The sequence below is a fragment of the Crassostrea angulata genome, chromosome 2, assembly GCF_025612915.1.
Source record: "Crassostrea angulata isolate pt1a10 chromosome 2, ASM2561291v2, whole genome shotgun sequence".
NCBI classification, from domain to species: domain Eukaryota; kingdom Metazoa; phylum Mollusca; class Bivalvia; order Ostreida; family Ostreidae; genus Magallana; species Magallana angulata.
In genome coordinates, this window is record NC_069112.1 from 17,824,412 (window position 1) to 17,851,322 (window position 26,911).

The following is a 26,911-nucleotide window of genomic DNA, read 5'->3' on the forward strand; positions in this document are numbered from 1 at the left end:
TTGATGCATCCGAAAGATCTAAAGAAAAATAAAAATAGACTGAGATCTTATTTTACAAATTAAGAGTATTTTCAAGCTGGAGAGATCGATGTAAAAATAAGTTTATCACTTAACAAATTTACATACCCAATAGTTCAATACCTCATAAGATGACCTTGTCATCCTAAAATGTGCTCTAAATATTGGATCTGTATATGTTGGTACTGTCTCTTCCACATAATTTTCAATTCGTCCTGGTCCAAAGGGAATGCAACTTTTATCAGATATACAAGAGCTAATCATGGGGAAAACTTCCACAGCCGTTGTCAGGTAGTCAAATTGCATATCTTCATAACCACAGTCACTTTCCAGCAATGGCAAAATTGAAGTTATACTGACAAAAATAAATATGGATAATTTTCTTTCAACTGATATATGTTATATAGAAAACACGAAAAGCATGAATCTAATATAGCTTAAGCACTTGCATTTTAAAACCCTCAGAAGCTATAAATAGTTTCAATATTTGTGTGTACCCTATCTTTATATAAATAAATACTATTTATAGATCGGATATAAACATATCTCCAATTCCATATAGGCCTTTACAAAAAAATTCAGAGGCCTGTGCTGCTTATAGTACAGAATATCTCAGCAAAATAACTTGTTTGCAGTACACTTACAAAGTTTTGTAGGGTGTTGATTTACACAAAAACCATTTATAAAATCATTTGTTAGGTGATACGCTATTTAAAATCATATACTTACCCCACTCTATGAGAACCACTGCTCAAAGACATGATGGATGGAAGCACACGATTTTGAGATGCAACAGACGAACCACTTAAATGATACTCTGTTTTTTAACGTATGATAACAGAGACAAGAAAATGGTACTATATATTACATCTCTTGATTGGGCTAACCTTTGATCCATAATCTCTCCAAAAGACATCTTGGATAACATATTTCGGAGAAAAGATTGTAATTGATTTGTGCCAACAGGAACTTCCCCTGTATAGTTAAAGTTTAGAATCAAGTCCGGTTTATGATTCCGAATTCATCACCGATGTTTTTTTTTTTAAATCAATTTCTCTACATACTTTCAGAAATTTTAAAATGAATAATTAGTTACCAATTGGACGCCATTTTTGTTCCAAGGGCGAGCGTTCGCTTCCGTTCAGCACATCACTGTTCACAACTGTCGAATGCGACAGCGAGCGCTTGCGTTGTTGAACACGCCTCCGGTTTCATTGTAATCTTCGGGAGTTTTGAACAATGACCATAGATACATAGGTACATACATTTCAAATGATCATTGTGACGTCATATAACATCAAGTATATGTTGCACTTTTCAGAGTTCATTATGACGTCATAGAATATGCGTTTTGTAATAGTACAGGAAAAACATAAAATATATTCAAATATTCTATAATTGTCCATGCAAAACATAAAATATATTCAAACATTCATTTTTTAATGCATTCAGTTTTGGTTTATATAATGAAATGAAATGGGTTTTCTTTGTTTCACGTTCTTTCCAGGTTGTTGTTATATAAAATTTATAGATAGGACACACTGTAAAGTTCGGGAAAATGTTTTTGACACAGTTTCTGAGATGTCCGCTAACAGCCGTGCAATGGTATTTTGTTTCACGAATTTGTTGTCGGTGGGCGGTCATTCGATGTCTGAGGTTATCCCCGGTTTGACCAATATAGTGTTCCCCACATCCAGCACATGTTATAACGTAGATTAAATTGGAACTTTTACATGTAATAGAGGAATGTATATTAAAATTTCTGCCGTTTTTGAATTTGAATTGTTGGCTTTCTTGTAGGTAAGGGCAGGTTGCACATCTTGGCTTCTGGCATTTACAGACAGCTGGTGTTTCTTCGATATTTTCAAATTTGGCACGGGTTTAAATCTTTTTCAGAGAGGGACTTTGTCGCTTCCTTTTAATGATCTGAAATTTGTTTAAGATTTCATTCATTTTTTATCAGGTTCTAAAAGTGGAAGGTTGCTTTTTAGAATTTGGTAAAACTCTAATTTTTTCGGGTTGTGTGTTGGGACGTATGAAATAACAAATTTTTCTGCTTTATCTTTTATCTGTAGTAGCTCATTTCTATCATGGCATGTGGCTTTTTTGATTCCATGTTCAACTAGTGATTTAGGGTAGTTCCTTTGTTGTAGCAGGTAACGTAGTTCACTTAGTCTGGAATTTAGAAGATTTTTGTCCGATATTATAGTACAAAGGCGCCTGGCTAAATTATAAGGTATGTTGTTCTTAATGTGTTTTGGATGGCACGAATCATAAACAAGGTATTGTTTGGTGTCCGTAGGTTTATAATATATATCAGTAATAATTATGTCCTCTACATAATAATCATGAATAGTGAATAATAATTATGTAGAGGATATAATTATTACTGATATATATTATTAACCTACGGACACCAAACAATACCTTGTTTATGATTGTTGTTTGTTTATGATTCGTGCCATCCAAAACACATTAAGAACAACATACCTTATTATTTAGCAAGGCGCCTTTGAACTATAATATCGGACAAAAATCTTCTAAATTCCAGACTACGCTACCTGAACTACGCTACCTGCTACAACAAAGGAACTACCCTAAATCACTAGTTGAACATGGAATCAAAAAAGCCACATGCCATGATAGAAATGAGCTACTACAGATAAAAGATAAAGCAGAAAAATGTGTTATTCCATACGTCTAAACACACAACCTGAAAAATCAAGAGTTTTACCAAATTATAAAAAGCAGCCTTCCACTTTTAGAACCTGATAAAAAATGAATAAAATTTTAAACAAATTTCAGATCATTAGAAGTAAGCGACACAGTCCCTCTCTGAAAAAGATTTAAACCAGTGCCAAATTTGAAAATATCGAAGAAACACCAGCTGTCCGTAATTGCCAGAAGCCAAGATATGCAACCTGCCCTTACCTACAAGAAGGCAAACAATTCAAATTCAAAAACGGCAGAAATTTTAATATACATTCCTCTATTACATGTGAAAGTTCAAATTTAATTCACGTTATAACATGTGCTGGATGTGGGGAACACTATATTGGTCAAACCGGGATACCCTCAGACATCGAATGACCGTCCACCGACAACACATTCGTGAAACAAAATACCATTGCACGGCTGTTAGCGGACATCTCAGAAACAGTGCCAAAAACATATTTCCGAACTTTACAGTGTGTATTATCTATAAATTTTATAAAACAACAACCTGGAAAGAACGTGAAACCAAAAAAAAAACCCATTTCATTTCATTATATAAACCAAAACTGAATGCATTAAAAAAATGAATGTTTGAATATATTTTATGTTTTGCATGGACAATTATAGAATATTTGAATATATTTTATGTTTTTCCCGTACTATTACAAAACGCGTATACTATGACGTCATATTGAACTCTGAAAAGCGCAACATATACTTGATGTTATATGACGTCACAATGATCATTTGAAATGTATGTACCTATGTATCTATGGTCATTGTTCAAAACTCCCGAAGATTACAATGAAACCGGAGGCGTGTTCAACAACGCAAGCGCTAGCTGTCGCATTCGACAGTGGTGAACAGTGATGTGCTGAACGGAAGCGAGCGCTCGCCCTTGGAACAAAAATGGCGTCCAATTGGTAACTAATTATTCATTTTAAAATTTCTGAAAGTATGTAGAGAGATGTGATTTTAAAAAAAACATCGGTGATGAATTCGGAATCATAAACCGGACTTGATTCTAAACTTTAATTATACTGGGGAAGTTTCTGTTGGCACAAATCAATTACAATCTTTTCTCCGAAATATGTTATCCAAGATGTCGTGTGGAGAGAATATGGATCAAAGGTTAGCCCAATCAAGAGATGTTATATATTGTACCAATTTTTTGTCTCTGTTATCATACGTTAAAAAACAGAGTATAATTTAAGTGGTTCGTCTGTTGCATCTCAAAATCGTCTGCTTCCATCCATCATGTCTTTGAGCAGTGGTTCTCATAGAGTGGGGTAAGTATATGAGTTTAAATAGTGTATCACCTAAAGAATGATTTTATAAATGGTTTTTGTGTAAATCAACACCCACCTAAACTTTGTAAGTGTACTGCAAACAAGTTATTTTGCTGAGATATTCTGTACTAAAAGCAGCACAGGCCTCTGATTTTTTTTGTAAAGGCCTATATGGAATTGGAGATATGTTTATATCTTATCTATAAATAGTATTTATTTATATAAAGATAGGGTACACACAAATATTGAAACTATTTATAGCTTCTGAGGGTTTTAAAATGCAAGTGCTTAAGCTATATTAGATTCATGCTTTTCGTGTTTTCTATATAACATACATCAGTTGAAAGAAAATTATCCATATTTATTTTTGTCAGTATAACTTCAATTTTGCCATTGCTGGAAAGTGACTGTGGTTATGAAAATATGCAATTTGACTACCTGACAACGGCTGTGGAAGTTTTCCCCATGATTAGCTCTTGTATATCTGATAAAAGTTGCATTCCCTTTGGACCAGGACGAATTGAAAATCATGTGGAAGAGACAATACCAACATATACAGATCCAATGTATAGAGCACATTTTAGGATGACAAGGTCATCTTATGAGGTATTGAACTATTGGGTATGTAAATTTGTTAAGTGATAAACTTATTTTTACATCGATCTCTCCAGCTTGAAAATACTCATGATTTGTAAAATAAGATCTCAGTCTATTTTTATTTTTCTTTAGATCTTTCGGATGCATCAACTTAATATTGAAAACTATGTCATTAAAAAAAAAAACCAGTACAATAAACTACTCAGTTGATACCTCTAAATCTTCAGAAATATTTATCTTTTTTTTTTAAACTTGTAAGAATGGGTTATTTTGTACATTTATAATATACATGTATCTATAGTTATACTAATAAGTTGTGTATAGTTTTAATGCTAGATTGATTTATTTCAGGTAAGTAAGTAAACTCGTCTATTTTGAAGTCAAACATTGCTCAGTGATGTTTGTGCTGTACATACGACGTGTGTTTTATCTTTGTGTATGTCTTTAATACCCTGTACATGTACTCCTTCCCTATTCTACCTTTTACCGAAGTGTTTACCCTGCATGGATACATTTACATGTATGTGTATGTTATAATCCTATGTTTTTGTACCCTAAATGTCTTTTTTAAAGGGACTTGTGGGTTCGAATCCCACCACTACACTTTCATAAACATATTGTGTACAATGTTATTCTCAGCTTCTGTCAAGCTTTTATGGTTGAAGAGTAAAAAGAACTCAGTTTTCAACTTTAAATTTCACAAGTACAATATACATACATGCAAATAAACTTCTTTTAATTAGAGAAGAAATAAACCAATTAAAAGAGTGAAAATTATGCTGCACACAGTATTTTGGCCAAAAGTAGTGTAAAAATTATGGTTGGTCACTATGAAATTACTAACTACAACTCCTTCCCTTACTCTTTGTATAGACATTCATATATGTTAGAGGGTTTTGGTGACTTGAAAACAATACTTATAAATCATTCATTTTAATCAAAGATATTTCCAAATGCAGTAATGGGTTTTATTTAGTTTCTGCTCAAACTGTAATTACTGGTACACTATTTAAATGTAATACTAAGGTCCTTGCATTCACCAATTAATTGCATAGCTTAAAAAATTATGCAACTTTGTATTTTCAGAAACTACTACTGCTAATTGGGCCAAAGATGTCATTGAGACATTCCGCAGTGTTTCAGATAGATTTGGTGTAAGCAAGGGTAACTTGCATCTTTACCTGTCAAAGTTTACAGAGGTCATGCAGAGGCACCAGATTCTGAAAAATCTCATTTCAAGGCCGATTTCAGATGTAGAATGCACTCAAATATCAAAGAAATTATTCTGTGGATATTCTGGTTCTGTCCATGACTCTAGAGTCTTCAGGAATAGCCCTCTTCATGATGCTCTCCAGAATCTCCCAGGTAAGTACCATCTATTGGGATATTCAGCATACCCCTTATCAAGTATGTTATTGACACCCTTTCGTGATAATGGCCACTTAATATCAGAGCAAAAGAATTCAATGCAGCCCAGAGTTCAACCAGAATGGTCATTAAACGTTTATTTGGCTTGTTAAAAGGCAAATTAAGAAAGTTAAAATTTCTAGATATGAGAAATGTTGAGGCAATTTCTGGTGTAATAGTGATTTGTTGTGTTTTACATAATTTTTATTTGAATGAATGAGAGTTTTGATGAAGACATGGTTGAGTTTGAGAGGGATGAGAATGTGAATGAGAGTGGGAGTGAGACTTCTGAGATTTCTGAGAGGAGTGCTGAAAACATTTCAGGTATTGAAAAACGCAAAGAAATAATGAATTTGTTGCGATAGATTATAGTTCATGCAAAGTATCAGTATATGTATGCCAATTAATTTTTAATGTTGTAACTTTTACAGAAAAAATTGTAATTTTCATCCAAAATATAAAATATGCGTTAGCTTTCTGCAGCACTTAGTGGGATATTTGTTTAAGCTAGATCATTTGAGATAATTGGTCAAATATGTGTTTATTAAGCTATCTTGATCAGAATTGTTCTTTTATCCATTGTTTTTGCATCTGTCAAAGCTTTCCAAAATTAACACATCTTTTATTTTACTGATTTATCCTGAAGTGCATCAACTTGGCCATTTTCAACCAAATTTTGCATCATTTTTATGCAAATATTGATTAATATAAGTTTGTTTAGTTCAACTACCATACCCTATTTTTGAGCTTTATCAATGAAATATGGCTCTCTATAAAGGGACATTAACACAAAGTCCACAAAACTCTTCATCAAATCTTCAGAATTGCATATAAATGCCGATTTAAAAATAATACATGAATTATTATAATGATCTTTTACACTGTAATTAATTAATTGATAGTAATATATAGGTAAAATATTTCTATGTGTATAAAGGAAACACTTCTTTTTTTCATCTACAATATACCAGTATATATGCAACAGATATCTGATTTTCTAACTTCGCTTAAGAATTTCACTTTGAATAAGTAAACTGTAGCTATCTATGACATCAGATGAACAAGAGGATTTGACACATGTATGCTAGTAAATAAATAAATATAAAATAAATAAATGAAAAAAAATAATCAATTAGGTAAATAAATAAATGAACACATCAGTTATTAATTTTAATTGTCTTTTAATAGTTTTCTAACAATAATAATAAGCTAATACGATATTTAGAAGATTTGATAAAGCAATAGGATATTAATTCCTTCAATACATTTTGTAAAAAAAAAAGAACCTTGTTTTTCAGATATGCCTACAGAGTCTTCATCAATATTACAACAATCTTCAGCAGCGGTGGCATTTGTGGCAGAGGCATCACTTTCTGTAAAATTAACATTTTTTTAAGATTAATGTCTTTCGGCAAACTTTTGGAAAATGCATTTTCATTTAATGAACAGTGTTCATTCTAATATAAATTTCTTTTTTGTCCACAATTTTTTACCACAGAGCTTTCAACTCCTATGTAGATTTAATTCATATTTAAAACAACATCTTTTTAAGAGAGAGAGAGAGAGAGAGAGAGAGAGAGAGAGAGAGAGAGAGAGAGAGAGAGAGATTTAAAATCAAATCGCTGTTGCAATCAGCGCTTGTGATTCTGTAATGGGACTTTATCATGCTTATGCCTTCTGCATTGACCTCTCAAAATACCTTTTAGTAGATTATTCTGAGAGAGAGAGAGAGAGAGAGAGAGAGATCAGGGGTGGGCTGATTTAAAATAATGTCACTAGATCATGACAACATTACTTAGCCGTGCGACAGAAGATATATTACACGTGTATTAAAAGAGAAAGAGTGAAAGGTCGGTCAATTATCTTCGCCGATTGTTACCTATTTTTGATTTCAGCAAGTGAGTGATGCATCAATACATTTCAGACTCTGTTGTAAATAAATGGAGCAACGAAGCAGTGATGTACTTGATTACTTTGAAAAAAGAACACTCTGGAATTTTTTTCATCTAATTTGACAACACAGAAACATGCGTGGCAGAAAGTATCGGAGATGATGTGTCTAAAGGGCCATAATTTCACTGGAGAAGAGTGTGACAGAAAATAACGATCGCTTAAAATGAGGCAAGTAGCACATGTATTGTATACTTTTTCATGCTGAACAATTTACATGTACTTTGTCCTCTCAATAATTTTGATGAAGGTAAAGACTACAAAGTGTGATGCACACTTGTTGCAATTGATCAAACTGATTTTTTCTATGGCTTTTTATTGATTTGAAGGTGGCTCACTATACCTTGAAATAGTTTGAGCAGAAAATAAATTGATTGTGACAGATAGCATAATGGATAAGAAATGTACGATTCAAATAGGCGAATTAAAACATATACAATTTTGGATAAAAATTATATTTTCAAGAATTTTATTCAGTAATTATGAACAAAAGGCCAAGGCGGATTTTAACTCATGATCTGGAAGTCACAAGCCTGATACTGAGCTACAACAAACTGGTTCACATAAACAATTGAACAAAACATTTAAATCATCATGTTGTGATCTACTGTCTTAAACAGTATAAGTCTAGGTGTAGTGAGGTACCTTAAACTGCTTGTGGATTTTTCTGAGAAATTAATATAGTATCTAATATTATATATAATATAATATAATAATTAAAAGCAAAAACAACTCAGTTAATAATGATATTTTTACATTAATAAAAGCCAAAGAAAGTTTCAAAGGTAAACTATGACGTTGAGGGTAAGAAGAAAATCACAATCTGGATTCAGCTTTTTGAACTTTTAACATTGTTTTCATGAGAAAATTGAACTTGCTTATAAACCTCAGATTAGGAAAATAGATAAGAAGATGAAATGAGTGTGTGTGTGTATATATGTTATATAGAGAAAAAATAAAATAAAAGAAAACATGAAAAACGTTCAATATAGCTTAAGCGCTTTAATTTTAAAATCTTCAAAAGCTATATAATTGTATAGCTTCTGAAGATTTTTCATATATTAAGGAAAATCAGTTAAATCGTCTGTCCTTTTTTCAAATATATAGATAGCTGCTGGTCATATTACTGCATACTAGCGCATGAATAAAGTATTTGTACAAGAGAATGAGAGAGAGAAAGAGAAAGAGGGAGAGAGAGGTTTAAAATCAAATCGCTGTTGCAATCAGCGGTTGTGACTCTGTAATGGGACTTTATCATGCTTATGCCTTTCTGCATTGACGCCTCAAAATTTACTTTAAGTAGATTATATGCGAGAGAGAGAGAGGGAGGGGGAACTCTACATGTAGTAATAAATATTATATATCCAGCTTTATTTGAATCAATTAAACGCGCAACAACTAAAATTATGAATATGAAAATAATTCTAATACGTTATTTATATTGTTGTCAATAAAAATAACACTTTTCACTTTATATAAACATTCTCAAAAACATGGATACCTGTATACGGATATTTCGTAAAGTCATACACAAGTTGGCAGACTGACAATTTGCAAGGTTGAATTGCGACATTCAAACCTCTTGATCTGCTGAAAGTATGTATACTATACACAAATACTGCCTCGCTAATCTTTCTGTGAAGTAAAACCTCAAATACATTTTGTCCTGACCGGGTATCTTCTTTATTTTGAAAAAAAAATCATCATGTTACGAAATATGGTGTTTTTCATTGTTGAAAAAAAAATGTCCACCGCATTTAGAAATTAAAATTTTTGTTGAGTCTGCCTAATTTAAGTTACCAGTTTTTGACTGGCTTTCTAATATTAAGTCTAAAATGTGAGCTTCCAAAGTTCAAAAGAAGCTGAATATCAAGTAAATAAAAAAGGAATATATTATTAAATAAATTGTGTTAAATCTGAAATATGTGTTATTTAATAATTAAAAGACAATGTTTTGGCCTTAAAATATCATCAGTAATTATTGGCAATTCTCATTAACAACAGAAAATCTCAGTAATTATCAGAACTTGCAGCAAAAGCATCAGTAAATATCAGAACCAACAGCAATTATCAGTAACAACAGTAAAATTATCAGTAAATATCACCAATTCTCAGCACTAACAGTACAATATCAGTAAATATCAGAAATTATCAGCAAAAAATGGCACTTTCAGTACTGTTTAGAGCCAGTAGTGCTAGTTTTTTTTGCATCGTTATTCTTTTGAGCATATTGTTAAATGTGGTTATAAGGTCTGTTAATTGAAGGTTACCCTTAAAGCCATAATATGGCAGCTGTGTAAGATTTATTGCTATTGAGCAATGAACAGAGACTAATTTTCCTCTGCAGAAAAATTCGTTACGATACGTGATAATCTAATATTATGCATTTTTTTTGCATGAGAAAATTGCAAATATGTGTTAATTGTGTACAAAACCATGTAAAAGGGTTGGCTATAATGTCTTTTGACGATTCGTCCATTGGTATCGGTCATCGTAATTCGAATATCGAACGGACAGACAATAACCTGCAAATGCTCTAGGATCAATAAGACCCACTAAATTGTGTACATACTTTTTGATTCATAGTTTATATCGTAATGTAATGGCATGTTTTTAAAAATACTTCAGTAATGCGATTGCGTTTAAATGATTTTTTTATTACCAGCTTATTTTTAGGGGTTTTAGGGGTCTCTAGACATACATATCATCAATGTAAACAAGCATTGCAACAAGCATTGCATGAAAGTATTGCAGAAGCAACACACGTCCCCTCTACCGGTTTGTATTATTACGTGGAAGCTTCGGAGCATATAACTATTTCAAAACAATTATAAACGAGATGTTATGCTTTATTATTCAGAAATTAAAGAACAGTGGAGAATCAAACTACATGCATATAGTTGATATCGAAATTAAATACAAAGTGAGTAAAATAATACGCTTTTATTTTATCTCCTGTAATTTCGATAAGTCCATTTAGTATTCGCTGATAGAAATTTGTGAAAACAATGCACTGTTATGCACAAAAACATTTCTTATCGTCTTCTGTACCCCAAATTAAACCAAACAGATATACAGCCCATACCGATAACGAACGATAACGATTGTTATAATAGAGAAATTCCTGCCGATTAAATTAACAACACAATGCTTGACTCTATTTTACAGAATTTTTTTTGCTTGTTAGAAATGATCAAAGGAATGGACAAGTAATGCTCGATTTAAATACTGACCACATACTGGCCTCGTATATTCAATACCCACGTGACCCGAACCCGTTAACGGACACGAACATTACAAATTGGAAAATAAAAAAAATTAATTTTCTCGAAAATATTTCGACCAGACGCTACAAAAGGGTAAACTTGATCTGTAGTTGACATTTTGAAGCCGTTCACAAGTTTCATTCTATTCGTCAAACGCATGAAGGAAAAAAGAGTGGAAAACTGAAAGGGGACAGACAGCCGGACATAAAGATGGACGCAAAGGAAACGATGATAGTAATTTGGTTTTAATGTATTTTTAATATAAATTTTAATGATGATTTATTAATATCCATTAATATGGACGAGCGCTCCATTACACTCTAACAAATCCAAAACAATATGTACGACCCCCGATTTGTAATGTGGGAAAGCCATATGATCTGTCAAGTGCATTAAACAAAAATCAGTGACATCGTAACATTTGTTTAGAAATAAACATTAACAGAAAAATACATATCTTTTTGTACATGAAAAAACAAACACATGCACGAACAGTATATATAAAATGTTAATTTAGAAAAATCAAATCGCGCATTTAAAGATATGTAAATTCTATATCAAAAATAGTTTACGCATATGCCTAACCTACAATTTAGATATCGTGAGGATTTTTCAGCAGCGTTCACCGTGTATCAAGTTAACATTTCTCTTGATATTCTTAAAATTGGATTATAAATATTATATTGGGTTTCGGAATAATGAACTTTGTCTTTGTTAGTTTAAAATAACTTAATAATATATATCAGATATCACACGACCTCCTCAACACAAAAATTACACAATAGTGTTGGGACATTGGGTCAAAGTTTTAGAGCTTTTTGTACAAAAAGCTTTAAAACCTTGACCCAATTTCAGTCTTTGTTGCGATCAAAACCAAGATACAGCTGTTATCACGCATAATCTCGACGACGCAGTGAATCACATACAGTCCTAAACACAAAAATCACGCAATAGTGTTGGGACAGTTCTTTACAAAAAGCTCTAGAACTTTGACTCAATGTCAGTCTTTGTTGAGATCAAAATCAAGATACAGTTGTTGCCAAGCATACGTAAATTAGCATTTTGATCGCTTTTCCATGTGGAATACAGATTGGGCGCATTTCTTTAGGAGTCTTTGAAATAGTTTGAATGCTTAATTTGCTGCTTTGTGCAGAATGATATTAAGAACACCTTATAAAAAAAAACCTTAATCAAAATACTGGAGTACTGATGGGAGTTGATTTTATCGATTATCATTTACTAGTATTTTAAAATCAACGATATCTCATTTTGCTTGGCAAGTAGTTTTTAAGATGTATTTGAATTACACACATTTATAAAATATGATTTCTCGGACTATTCTATAAGAATTTCGAAAAAAACCCATGTAATTTAATTTAAAAACATTTTATTGAGTAATCAAATGGATTAGGCAACAGGCAAAGCCTATATAAACTCCCTCCAAAATACAAAGTCAAAAAGTGGTGTTATAAAATAATCATAGAATAAAGTATATAGTATATAATATAATTTACCAGTTTACAGAGTGATACATTTTTGATATTTTTTGTATACAAGACAAAGGATAATTTGATAATTATTAATAATCTTTTATTTGTTCATATGATTTTAAATTGGAAGTTAATTTGTTGTTTAGCATATACATGAATACATTCATTCCTACATTTATAAACCCATCACCTCATTCATTCATACCAACAGACATATAATATTGATGTCATGATCCAGCCCATTTGAAAGAAACAGTAAAAAAAATAAGAAGTAAGAAAAAGTCAAAAACTCTTAGAAACTATGATATAACTAATCATAAGAAACGATTTTTACAATTTAAATTGTATGAAAAGTCCGAACTACCATAAAGAATATAGTTAATATGAAAAGGTACATTAAATTGATTAAAAAGTTTAACTCTTTGTTGAATGTATCTTGGACGCTCAAGAAAAAAATTTAAATTACCTTCAGATTCAGACCCACAGTTTGTACATCTGTCCTTTCTGATATATTTCATTTTATCAAATAAAATATACAACATGACTACTTATGTTTATTAACAGTGTATGTATGTTTAAGTTAATATATATATATATATATATATATATATATATATATATATATATATATATATATATATATATATATATATATATATGAGTTAAATTGTTTAGTGAAGAATATTAGTAGAGGCATTTTTAGTCATAGTTTGTTTGATAAAGTAGAGTAGTAATGTTGTTTTATTGATCTCAATATTTTGTTTAGGTTTATGGTTTACAGCAATGTATACATTTATTGCCTTTTTCTTTTAATTCAAAATACATTACAAAATGTTGAATACACTGATTACTTTAAAAGTCGTTTTCGGCATATCCAACAGTTGCAGTTTTTTTGTACAAAGCAACGCTGTTCAAAGTAAATACCTAAAGGTTGTCTAATTACTTATCAAAACTTATCCTGTTAGGTATGCGGAGTAACAATGTCGCAAAAATGTAGTATTATGCAATTTATTAGTTCAACGACAGAGTTAATTTACATATGGGTGTTACGATGTTTATAATTGTTATTAAGGTTTCCTTTTATCTTTTTTTACCTAGTGTCAAGATCAAGATGTGCTCAGGTGACAGCAGATTTTTCTTTGTTAGGGGATTATCTACGTTAACTTAATTATTTCTTTATGGCCAGTGTCCTGAGATTAGGGTCACGTGGGTTAATTTTTAATTACCAAAATTGAGTCCGAAAAAAGTATCTAAAATTTGATTGGCTGAAATAGATCAGGGAAGCCCAGGTCTCCGATTGAGATAGCGTACCCTACCTTGGTCATTCTAATCGGAGACATGCAACAATAAACGTCATCTTTTAATTGTATTAAGGCTTCCCTATTCTAATTTCAGTGCAATCGTCCCTAACCTTTTGGACTGGACATTGCAAAACGGGTCCTCACACTGCAAGCGAGTTATAGAATTCAATCGTAGTCAAAAATACGACACGACACATCGACTATCATCAATTAAAAAATCCTTAAATAAATGAGCATTTAAATTGCTAGTTTTATTCCGTAATTGACATAAACTAATATTTTCTTTCCTATTCCCAAAGCTGTGATGTTTGCAAGTTTTGGGTATATTTTGGTTTTTGAGTTTTGACTTAAAAATAATGTTATACGGTAACAGTTATGATTAACATGAATTTATAATTCATGATATTTTTGATTTTATATTTTAGATGAATTCTAATATTCAAATAGGATTTTCCTCATGTATGGGTAATTTTTTTTTTATTTTAGTTTAATTATATCTACTATTTCTCACAATTTCCTATAAGTATTTTTCTGAAAAAACAAATTTTTGTTCCCTTTGTTAGCTGATTCATTCGCACATCTTTTGTAAACTAGGGATGACATTCCCAATCAGAACAGATTTTGAAAAGCTGTTAGATACTAAGAAGACATTCTTATTTCGGTTCCTTTGGAGGTAAATTACGCTTTTGGCTTGACACCTCGAATTTCCACATAGCTAATCCTGTCTTTGTTACAGGCCTTCTCCGCGGAAATACGAGTAATTGTTGTAACACCTTTTGTGGCTTAGCTAATCAAGCATCAAAGAAATTTTGCCGAAATTGGGCGTAAACCTTTTTAAAACAAGTTACCTGATTGGTCAAAACTAAAGTCCGTAGATTGACCGCAATGGTGAGTGACTTTTACAAAGTCACTATCCATCTTGCGGCAATCGAATAAAGACAGTTTTTAATTTGATTTACGGATTTTATTTTGATTCATTCAGGTAAGCTTGAAATTACTGTTTTATTCTTTTCATTATTTAAGCTAAATTTCATTTAAGGTTTTTATTACTTATTTTTTTTAAAATAAAGGATATTTTTGAAATATTTTTTTTAATAATTTACCCTGATCCAATTAATTAGATATTTTTTAAATTCCTTTCATTACTTCAATGTTAAATTGTTATTCGCTAAAAAATTGTCCGCCTTAATTAAGTGACTTTGTAATCTTTTAATTCAACACTTTAAATTATGCTTATTGCGTATTATTTTATACTCTAAAATTTATTCCTTAGAGATTTTACAAACTTTACCGCGCCCTGCTAGATAGAACTCTTCTGCGCGAGGAGATAAACACGTTAGCGTAAACAAAAACGAAAATAGAAACTTTTTCCGCTAAATTTACAAAACAAGTTTAATTCATTATTTTAACATATCTTTCGATATTATTAATCAACAATGTTCACACGTAGGAATCATGTTTTAGGTAGCGCTATGCTCGATATTGATTTCTTTTTATGTTTATTGTTTATCTGTTTTATTTGTGTTTCGGAAATTTTGTCATCTTTTTGAATTTATAACATTTTATTATTCATTTATTTCATTCATTTTCTTTAAAACACTCTCCATCTTGCAGCAATCGAATAAAGACGGTCTTTAATTTGATTTACGGATTTTATTTTGATTCATTCAGGTGCTGTGGAAGCAAATTTATTGCAATTAGACACAGGTTAATCCTTGAGACAATTTCCCCGAACAATTAGTCACGACGGTAGAAACCAGTGTGTGACAAATAGACATAGATGATGAATGTTTTATTTCTGCATCAAAACTATTCCATAATTTAATTGTAGCCCCATGTGAATCATGTTTTGTACTATGATAAAATTATTTACATCAAACTATCATGCAGTTATCGAAATATTCCAAAAACTGTATGGATCCAAGCAATTATGGACATACCCCCAAACCTCACAGATCTATATTAGCACAATTTAGGTGTGGCGTTCTTCCTATCAGAATAGAAGCAGGGCAATTTAGGGGGGTGGAAGAAAACGATGGACTAGGTATGATATGTTCTGAAGAAGCAATAGAAGACGAGTTTCATTTTTATTACATTGTACATCTTATTCGAAACTTAGAACCGAAGTACTGGTTTTAATAATCGATTACTAAACGTGTCAGACTGCACTGGTTTTCTCATATCTAACTTTCCTAGACAAACTGCAAAATGTGCATATTCAGCTTTTATGTGCATACAATTGATCCTGTATATAAAAAAATAACAATGCGTAAACTTATTATTATTTGTTTACTCATGTTTTTAAAGTGATATGTAGGTCCGATGGTCCGGGTTTATTCTTCAAGTTATTAGACAATATACATGTATCTATATTTGTTTATAAATCACGTCACTTTGATTAATCATTTACTTACTTACCTACACACTTGCATTTTGACAATTATTTGCACCTCGTGGATTATGGTGCATTCATGCAAAGCATGTTTGATTATTAAGCGAAAACGGTTAATATGTTTTCAATTAGTGTATATTATGCATTTATATGATGCTAATCGTTCTGCATTCATTACCTGCACACCTCTTAAATATTTCTACACATCAACAAATATGTTGAACGATTATCAATTATCAAGTACAAATACTCGACGTTCAAATTGCTATGCAAATGTTAACAGTTCCTAGAAAATCAAAATGTATGTAGAACGTCTACGATTCGTCTTAAATTCAGTGGTACTTTAATTGTTTAATTGATTAGAAAAAAATGACGAATAAAATTATTGTAATCCTACTCAAACGTGCTGGAAAACAAGAAAAGTTAATTCGGGGAAAAAAACAGCATTCCAAAATTTCAGCCAGCCCTAAACAGCAACAATAATGCACATTATCTTTATTAAATCTATTGAAACTAACAGTCATCGGTCGACTTTTTACAAAATATTTTACATTCATTGATTTGTAAAATATGAATATGTTCAAAAAAATATACTTGTTAATCAAATGAATTTTTCGTAAGATAAATTTGATTGATGTTTAAAAAAATTATATAACATATTTTGCATGGTTTTTTTTCGGCAACAATACCAGAATAGACGTCCCTCGGTGACAAGAAACCCTGAAGTGTAATATTGCAAGATGAAAGCATTGGGCTACATAACACCCTAGGGCTTTTCTGTGATATCGTAGCAAATATTCTGTTTTATTATATTTTCATGTTAAATACTGAAATGTGATTGGTTTAGACGCAATTGATAATCCGTTCTATTGTCCTAAGCGTTAGCAACACGTCATTTCTATAATAAAATCAGTTTTAGTAATTTCTCTAAAATTATACATCAGAACATTTAGCCAACACGAATACTTTTTAGGCTTCATTGAATACTCTGGCGTGTTACAGAAGTCAGATATTTTTCACCTGAATGCAATGACAGGGTAATATTTCAGTACACAGAGATTTTAAGATTAAATTTCACTGCGGATCTGTGAACAGACTTGAATTTCACCATAAACAGACGACACCGTAGAGAAATGACCATCCATCACGATATAGATTGATACACTGATAGAGAATTTGACCCAAAAGCGGTAGATTAAACTTCATCATGAATCTCTGAACCTTGGTACAGAAATTAAAATTTATCACAAAGATTACCACATTCATAAAAGATTTGACTAAAATGCAGTCTTAATAAGAGGGCTATGCCTTCAAATTACGATTTGCGGTTAATGGTATTACACAACATGTCCTTTTCTTATTAAATCAAGTACTGAAGTACTAACGGGAGTTCATTTTATCGATTATTATTTATTTTAAAATCAACAATATGTTATTTTGCTTGGCAAGTAGTTTATAATCTGTATTTGAATTACGCACACTATCATAATATGAATTCTTAGGCTATTCCAACAGGAATTTCGAAAAAAAAAAACCTTTATGAATCATGTTGTGTAATATTTAAAAATAGAATTGATTCCATCAAATTATGTATCAGTAATCGAAATATTTCAGAAATTGTATGGATCTATGCAAAAATGAACTCTAGTCTCGTTCAACCAATTGCTTAGCTGTTTTCGTTAATCTCCGAAAAGCAAGAGGCAGGTCACGTGACAGCTTGATGACGCGACCTCTTAATATAGACTGATTCTCGGCTGTCTCCATAAATCCCCGACAGGCAGATGGTTGAACGAGAGTATATTGAACTCCGGCGTAGGAATACATACGACTGCAAAAAATATCCAAATTGTTTGTACTATTTAAAATCTGACTATTTTTAAAGTATACCTAAACTTATTTCATTTAATAAAAAAAGCCTCAGTATACATTACGTCAAAGAACTATACATGATATTAGTCAAATTTGGCCCCAACAATTCGCTATTTTTAAACTGATGGTGGCGGTGGGGGTGGGAGCATACCCCCTGACCTCAATCTATGTATGAAACAAAGACATATTCTACAAACAATTTAGCTGTAAGTTACTAGACATAAAAACGTGTACTGTAGACGCATTTCTTTCCACGGGGTCATAATTCCGCGGAATCCCAATTATATCATTTTAATCCGCGGGTAAAAATTTACACGGATTCTTTGAATGAAAAAAAAATCATTCGAACAAATATTATTAAATATAGTTCTGAGCGATTTTCATTACCTAGAATGTGTCCAACTTTGGACTTAAATTGTAAGAACTGTTCACAGTGAACAGTAATCATCGGATGTGCACTGGTCGATAGTCATTAGTTAGCCGTCAAGATGTTACAACGCTGGCTAAAATACTTTGAATCTTTATTAACTGTCAATTTATTGGTTCACGTGTCGTTTAAATTATGAGTTGATCAGTTTTATCAATTAAAAGTCAGAGCACAAAGGGATCTAAAACTTGCAGTAAAAACACGGGTCTTAGCGTAAAGTTAATTGGGTCATTGAAAGACAGACCCGCTTGGGGCTATTTGTCGTCTGACACGTGTCGTTATCTCAAGCCGGGAGGTTTAAATTTCATGCAAGTAAATTTACAGAAAATTCAAATCTTTAGGAGATTAAATTATTTATTATGAGAATTCTCAATAAAAATTTGTTTGACAGTTTGCATAGATAAAAACGATATACTTTGCGTACACGTATATGCAAGTGTTATATAATGTAGTAACTTCCGATTATCCTTATTCATGTAATGCAATTTCAAAATTTCTTTCCAGTACACAGGGAAAAAATTCCACGGAAAATTTTTGCCCGCGTTCATAGCGTAAATTAATATCACGCGGACAAAAGTACGTCTACAGTATTTGATGTGACTCATAGTAAAGAACTAAAGATAGTTAAAATACTAATATAAAACAATACTTACTTCTTCTTTGAGACGGGTTTCGTACCTCCTCCTCCTGGCGATGAGGCGGCGTCTGCATCTACGAAATACACACCTCATCCCCAACCCCAATACTAAGTTCAAATGTTGAAAACCCCCAAAGAAATTAGATCTCCTTTATTCTGGTTTAACTCAATTTAAGACAGACTGCATTTAAATATTATATCAATACAGTTTGTGAAATATTGAGTGACTCAGCTACTTACATGCACAAGACATTCAGCAACAGGAATTAGTATATCATGCAAAAAAGAAAAAAAAATCAAAGAAATAAAATTAAAACATAAAGTAATGAATTGAAAAAATCAATAGCATGTAAATCGAATCCTTGTTCAGGTAAAAAAAAAAGTGTACAAATTATAGGTAAGCCATTCTTATTTAATATGAAAAGAGTAACATATTCTACACAAACAAAATAAAAAAAAATTAAATTCAAGTTTCGTTTGTTTTCATGCATTTCATGACTTTTAATGATTGTTCTCTCTCAAAAATTATATCATGGGTATCATTTAGTATTACATAATAATTGTCACCAATTGCAATCATTGGAAAAACATTTGGAAGAGTTTAGTGATGCTGGGGGTATTTGACAGTAAATAAAGCAACACATGAAAATAAATATGGGAAGAATTAATAAGCTAAAAAAATGACTAGTGAGGGGGTGGAAGTATGTGTCCTGGCCTGGGTAGTGAGTGGGGTTGTGGTATGTGTCCTGGCCTGGGTAGAGAGTGGGTGGTGGGTGGTGCTATGTGTCCTGGCCTGACTAGTGAGTAGGGTGGTGGTATGTGTCCTGGCCTGGGTAGTGAGTGGGTTGGTGGTATGTGTCCTGGCCTGACTAGTGAGTAGGGTGGTTGTATGTGTCCTGGCCTGGGCAGTGAGTGGGGTGGTGGTATGTGTCCTGGCCTGGGTAGAAAGTGGGTGGTGGGTTGTGGTATGTGTCCTGGCCTGGGTAGTGAGTGGGGTGGTGGTATGTGTCCTGGCCTGGGTAGTGAGTGGGGTGGTGGTAGGTGTCCCGGCCTGGGTAGTGAGTGTGTGGTGGTATGCCTGACGATGATCAGCAAACCTACTTATAAGGATATGGACACGCATTGCTATTATTTCATCAGCCAATTTGGTCAAACACATGTTAACAATTTTGCAAGAGGTTCTTTTATCTTTAACGAAGACAAAGACAGTTTGATTACTTATACAATATATAGATTGTCCCTAGTAATGTTAAAAAGAGTAAAAGTATTTGGGTTCTCCAAAACATATTGCGCATGCATATTACTATAAATAACGCTGGACGATATGCTGATCTCGACTCGTTTTGAATCACGAGCTTTTCCAGTGTTTATGATGATATTTTAGTTAGATTTTTTTGCTGGAAAGGTATTAAAGGAAGAAACAGACATATACTAGAATAGTTCTTCATGTCGTAAACTGTTCCTAAGTACCTGATTGTATCATATAAGCTTATGACATCGATGTCTGAAAAGCCCAAAAACACCAGATTTATAGTGCAAAAATATTTCTCCTCTCTCAAACTTTGCTTTGTAAGCATGTGTTGTATTTCATGAACTTGCAGGTCGAAGAAATCGGTACATAAAGTATAATTTAAAAAAACCCCAGAAAGGTTTAGAAACAAGACGGATATTGAAAAGCATGAACAAAGCATGTTTAAATAAGATACTTGTATACGCCTTAATAAGACAAAACGGAAACAAAAATGTAAAATATGGAACTGTTCTTTTTCTTCGTAAAAGTGTTCCAATCTAATTTTTCATGTGCATATTTGTATAATGTAAGAATTACACGTTTTATCCCTGTAAACGGCTTTAAAAGAGAACTATGAAACGCCATTTTAACCCAGACAACGCCATTTTTGTGAAAGTAAACATCTATCGTCAAACTCAGCATACCCTAGTTATGAATAAAAACTATTTGTTGGACCGGTTTATAACTGTTTTAAATCTTTGTTTCTTGTCAAAGAACTTAAAAATAAAGTGATGAAATTTGGCTGTAGGTCATTTTAAATTGCCGTTTTGACCTATTTTACGGAATTTCCTTTATAGTTAGCATATTTCTTAAGACTCAGCATGTCTTAGTTATATTGATTAACTTTGCTGGACCAAATTAAACTTGTTGGTCTCAAGCTTTTTTTTCCGTTTTAAGAAACTTTAAAGAAAAAAATATGAAATCTGGCTGTCCGCCATTTTGACATAAAAAATATCGTTTTAGTGGAAACCAGCATGATTCCTAAGACTTAGCACGTCTTTTTTATGATTTGAAAATTTATTTTTAAAAATAATACTTCCTTGTTTCGTGCTTTTTTACCATTTAAGAAACAAGAGGGAAAAAATATAAAATCTGGATGTCCACCGTTATGAATCGCCATTTTTTAAAGATAATTTACGACATTTTCTTGACTAGCCACACGTAAGTTATGATTAAAAACTTAGCTGGACTATATATTCATTGTTTGTCTCACGCTTTATGTTGATTTCAGAAATATAAGCCGAGTTAACAATTTGTTATCCGCATTTTAAATCGCCACTTTGACCTTATTAACCACATTTGTGGAAAGCCAGCATATTTTGTAAGACTCAGCACACATTGGATATGATGAAATACTTTTTTGGATCAATTCATTAGTGTTTGTCATTATTTTTTCCCATTGAAGTGACTTTAATAGAAAAATTTGAAGATTGGCTGTCCGCCATTTTGAATCGCCATTTTGACCTACCTAACGCCATTTTCATGAAGACCAGCATATTTTTTCAGACTCAACATACTTTAATTATTATTAAAAAAAAAAAATGCTGGACCAAATGATAATAATTTGCCGTTAAAACGTGTTTCTAGAGCTCTTTTTAGAAATTAGGACTATACTATAAAAGAGATGAAGAGAGTATCTAACATTTATTTTATGAATGAACTGTAGTAAAAGAATTATGAACTGGTGTTGAAGAATAGATTTTGATACAGTTTGATTTGTAAATAACATTTGATAAACAATCAGTTCTTTTTCGAAAAATGAAAATAGAGAAATTTATACAATTTTTGATTTAGTAGTTCTTATTGTGAAGCAAGATATTTTTTCTTGTAAATTTAAAAGTAACGCAAATCCAAATATGTATGAATTACAAACTGTTATAATACAAAGGGTTTTGACCCAAACATGTATGCCAATGAAAGATTGTAGATATAAGGAGTATAAAAGCTATAGCAAAATTATGTGATAAGCTGTAGTACTGTAGTATGTATGGTTAAATTGTTTCTTTATTGTGATTTTTTTCCATTTTGTTTAGAACTGCAATAGGTTTTTTTAACTTCTTTATCCGCTTTCAAGTATCCATGTAGAACAGGGTTCTATCACGTGAATATGGTTTATATATTATATCGTATGTATACAATGCCACTATCCCTTTCCTCTCTCTCTCTCTCTCTATCTCTCTCTCTCTCTCTCTCTCTCTCTCTCTCTCTCTCTCTCTCTCTCTCTCTCTCTCTGTACAAACTGTACAAATGTTGGTATAAAGTTAACACAATTTCTTTACCATGTCATCATAAACCTTGTAATAGCTGATATTTGTTTTAGCGCAGTAGGCCTGACTTCCGGTTAGCCTTACGCTTTATCTCGCATCAAATTTTATATACATATGATTTTTTTTTTCATGTGATTAGCTGAATATGGTTTAACGATGAATTAAAACATGAAGATGTTTTACGTCTACAACTAAAAAAAATCGTGACATTCCGAGTCATTTGCAAACATCCAACTCCAATTCCACCCCTTTTTGTACAACACAATTTTATGTGTCCAAATAAAACCCCATATTACATTTTTTTTAATTATGACAATTTTTCTTATCATTGATTTTGTCAACATTAAACAAATTAAATCTAACAGACCCAGTTATTGCTTCAAAATTAGTATCAGTCTATGTTAACTTTACACTGTATCTAGGTAGCTTAATTATTTAATGGTGAAAAATGACATAAATAAAAAAAAAAGATCAGATAAATTTTCATTCAGTAAGAGTAAGAACAATGAAGTCAGTACTTATCAGTACTTGGCTCAATTTCTCCTCCAATTACAATATTACACATAAAATTGACATTTTTCATTCAAGTAAAATGTTACTCATAAGTTTAATAATAATTTAATTCTTTATTAGAAAACAGTAAAGTCAGTAAAAAGTGTTAGTATTTTTATAACTTTATCAGTACTGTCTAAGTTTATCAGTATTTTTCCAAGTTTCGCAGTGCCGCCAGTTTATCAGTAATGTCAGTACATTGTCAGTCAATGTCTAAGTTTATCAATATTTTTTTCTTTTAATACAGCCGATGGACTTTCAAACGCTGTGTTCTATTTCAATTGAAAAGCATGAAGTCGCATAAAAACTTAGACACGGAGCCATTCGAGATAAAAACTGACCCTGAAAATAAAATGCAATACATTCAATTTACTGCTAGACTTTCGAAAAAACATACAGGGAGGGCTAAAACATAAAAATGTAGAAAATCAAATTATTAAACAATACGAACAACCGTCCATTTCTCGGTGTTTAGTAAAACTGTTCTCATTTTACTTATCATTGATTCCCCGCGTTGGTCCATTCTACAGAAAAACTTTGACTGAAAGTGTCATTTCTTGTGGTGAAAACAAAGTCCCCCGATTCAGTGCTGGAAAAATTCCAATAAAGAAATTATCTACAATGTTTAAGAAATTTTACGAGGAAGCCGGAATTTCCTTAGATGGTTGCAATATTACAAATCACTACGGGAGGGTAAATCTATGCACAATACTATATAATAGTGGTTTTAATGACAAAGCTGTAGCCAGCATAAGTGGTCATCGTTCTAACGCCATGCAAAAATATCAAAGGGAACAATATCCCATTCTTAAGGAAATATGCAACACTCTTGCTCCCCCTATGGCAAAGACAGATGAAAACCTCTTAAAACGTTCATCAGAGACAACCCTGGATTCCGATACGTCTGTGCTTGACGATGAATGTGTATTTTTGTCTGTGCCGAAATGTGTCAAAAAAGTTATAATTCAAAAAGGTGATAAAAAAATTTCTGTGGAAATTGAAAACTAAAATGTGTAAGAATAAAACATTTGTATTTGTACGACATGTAATATTACTTTGAGGATGGGGGATAAACTATATAAAGTAACGCCCACTTACTGCTTCTTGATATTGAACGGACCAATCAAAAACTGTTTAGTATTTCAAAAATAGATTCTTCGCCATTAAGAATGAATTATTTACGAAAATCGGAGACATTTGATTGGATAAAAACTGGGTTTTGTTCTAAGTGGAGTGACAGCAGCTCTTGGGATCAATTATAATACCAGATACCTCTTTAAAGGATAAATACTATGTTAAGCAGGAGTGACACCAATAATTAATGTAAGATTTTTTTCTTATTTAATATATAGGAGAGCACGTAAAATGAAACCTATTTTTCGCTTTGAGAGAAACTCAGTATTTAAGACTTAATGTCATCGTGCAAACGTCAGAAATCTCAGAAAAGCTACTGTTTGCTCTTTTAAATTATGAATATTTTATCCTTTTAGTTAGCCAAAAAAATAAATAAATCAAAAAAAAAACCTATTCTCTTTTAAAGCAATATGAGCTTTATTTTTCATGTTGATCTTTTTATTTTTACTAAAATGTTTTTTTCTACTAAAATGACAAAAATATCATAATTTTTAAATTTCTGTTAGCCGTATTTTTGTTAGTCTAGTCCTAATTTCTAAAAAGAGCTCTAGAAATACGTTTTAACGGCAAATAATTATTATTTTGTCCAGCATGGTTTTTTTTCATAATTAAAGTATGCTGAGTCTGAAAAAATATGCTGGCCTTCATGAAAATGGCGTTAAGTGGGTCAAAATGGCGATTCAAAATGGTGGACAGCCATTCTTCAAATTTTTCTTTGAAAGTCTCCTCAATGGGATAAAATAATGACAAACACTAATAAATTCATCCAAAATAGTATTTCATCATATCCAATGTGTGCTGAGTCTTGCAAATTATGCTGACTTTCTACAAATGTGGTTAATTAAATCAAAGTGGCGATTTAAAATAACGGATAACAAAATTGCGTTAATTCGTCTTATATATCTGAAATGGACATAAAGCGTGAAACAAAAAATGAATTTTCAGTCCAGCTAGGTTTTTAATCATAACTAAAACATAACTAAAGCGAGAAACAAACAATTATAATTTTGTTAAATAAATTTTAAAATCATAAATAAGTCGTGCTAAGTCTGAGGAATCATACGGGTTTCCACTAAAGCGATGCTTTTTATGTCAAAATGGTGGACAGCCACTTTACATATTTTTTTCTTTTAAGTTTCTTAAAACGGAAAAAAAAACATAAGACCAACAAGTTTAATTTGGTCCAGCAAAGTTTATCAATATAACTAAGACATGCTGAGTCTTAAGAAATATGCTAGCTATGACGTAAATTCCGTAAAATAGGTCAAAATAGCGATTTAAAATGGCGTACAGCCAGATTTTATCACTTTCTTTTTAAGTTTTTTAACAAGAAACAAATCATTTAAACAATTATAGTCCGGTCCAACAAAAAGTGATTATTCATAACTAGGGTATACTGAGTTTGACGATATATGCTTACTTTAACAAAAATGTCGTTATTTGGGTCAAAATGGCGTTTCAAAATGGCTGACAGCCAGAATTCACAATTCTATTTACAGGGATGAGACGTGTAAGTATTACATTATACAAATATGCACATGAAAAATTAGATTGGAGCACTTTAACGAAGAAAAAGAACAGTTCCATATTTTACTAAAAATTGTTTTTTTTTCGTTTTGTCTTATAAAGGCGTATACCGGTATCTTATTTAAAAATTCTGTGTTCATGCTTTTCAATATCTCTCTTGTTCCTAAACCTTTTCGGGGGGTTTTAAATTATACTTTATGTACCGATTTCTTCGACCTGCAAGTTCGTGAAATACAACAAATGCTTACAAAGCAAAGTTTGCGAGAGGAGAAGTATTTCTGCATTATAACACTAGTGTTTTTAAGCTTTAAAGACATCTATGTTATAAGCTTATGTGATAACAGAGGTACTTAGGAACAGTGTACGACAGGAGGAACTATTCTAGTATATTTCTTTCTCTTCCTTTAATACCTTTCAAGCAAATAAATCTAACTAATTTATCATCATATACACTGGAAAAGCTCGTGATTCAAAATGAGCCGAGATCAACATATCGTCCAGCTTTATATATAGTAATAAGTATGCGCAGTATGTTTTGGGCAAAGAATTTTACTCTTTTTTTAACATTACTAGGGACAATTTATATATTGTATAAGGAATCAAGCTTTCTATGTCTTCGTTAAAAATAAAAGAACCTTTTGCAAAATTGTTGACATGTGTTTGACCAAATGTGCTGAGGGAAGTACATGTATAGCAATGCATGTCCATATTCAGAGGAAAAGTTGAGGCTTTTTTATGCTAGACCATGCTAGTGTTAATTTGCAACATATCCTCACAACTAA

At 31.7% G+C, this 26,911-nt stretch overlaps 1 pseudogene; it reads left to right on the plus strand.

Annotated features, from left to right (window-relative positions):
• The first annotated feature begins 14,943 nt into the window (after positions 1-14,943).
• The window catches only part of LOC128172198 (uncharacterized), a 277,067-nt pseudogene continuing 265,099 nt past the window's right edge, over positions 14,944-26,911 (plus strand).